The 705-nt window shown below is 58.6% G+C and overlaps 1 protein-coding gene across 1 annotated transcript in view; it reads right to left on the bottom strand.

The window, feature by feature from the left end:
- The window catches only part of ILF2 (interleukin enhancer binding factor 2), a 3,745-nt gene extending 3,217 nt beyond the window's left edge, over positions 1 to 528 (bottom strand). Inside the window, exon 1 of the mRNA XM_009082941.1 lies at positions 484 to 528. The gene's annotated coding sequence lies outside the window, so the exon portion shown is untranslated. The remainder of the gene's footprint in view (positions 1 to 483) is intronic.
- Positions 529 to 705: the final 177 nt, after the last annotated feature.

Here is a 705-nt window from a genome sequence, read left to right as displayed (position 1 = left end):
CACCAGGAGCTTCACCCTGTGTCCAGCAGCTCCTCCAGGAGCTCCAACCATGGCCAAGAGCTTCACCCTGTGTCCAGCAGCTCCTCCAGAGCTCCAACCATGGCCAAGAGCTTCACCCTGTGTCCAGCAGCTCCTCCAGAGCTCCTACCATGGCCAAGAGCTCCACCAGGAGCTTCACCCATGTCCAGCACCTCTTCCAGGAGTTCCACCCGTGTCCAGGAGCTCCTCCAGGAGCTCCATCTGTACCCATGAGCTCCAACCTGTGCCCAAGAATTCTACCAGGAGCTCCAACCTGTGTCCAGGAGCTCCACCAGGAGCATCATCTATGTCCAAGAGCTCCATCCTATATCCAAGGAGCTCTACCAGGAGCTCCATCTATGTCTAGGAGCTCTGACCTGTATCCAAGAGCTCCAACCTGTGTCCAGGAGCTCCCACCTGCCCCCAGGTAATCCCCAGCATCCCCCCAGGATGGGAGTCACTCACCACATAGAAATCGAAGGGGATGTGGGGCACGAAGGGTCTGAACCTAGAGGAGAGAGACAAAAACCACTTCATTCTCGGGCAGAGACTTTGTGCTCCCCAAAACCCCCTCAAAAACCCCCCCAGACTTCCCCCCACCCATCACCAGGTGCAGACAGGCTCTGTAGGACCTTCCCTGAGCACACCTGAGCCCCCTCAGCCCGGGACCACCCCAGTCCCCACGTG

This window comes from Acanthisitta chloris, unplaced genomic scaffold (genome assembly GCF_000695815.1).
Source record: "Acanthisitta chloris isolate BGI_N310 unplaced genomic scaffold, ASM69581v1 scaffold11239, whole genome shotgun sequence".
NCBI lineage: Eukaryota > Metazoa > Chordata > Aves > Passeriformes > Acanthisittidae > Acanthisitta > Acanthisitta chloris.
This window is presented reverse-complemented; position numbering and strand designations above follow the sequence as displayed.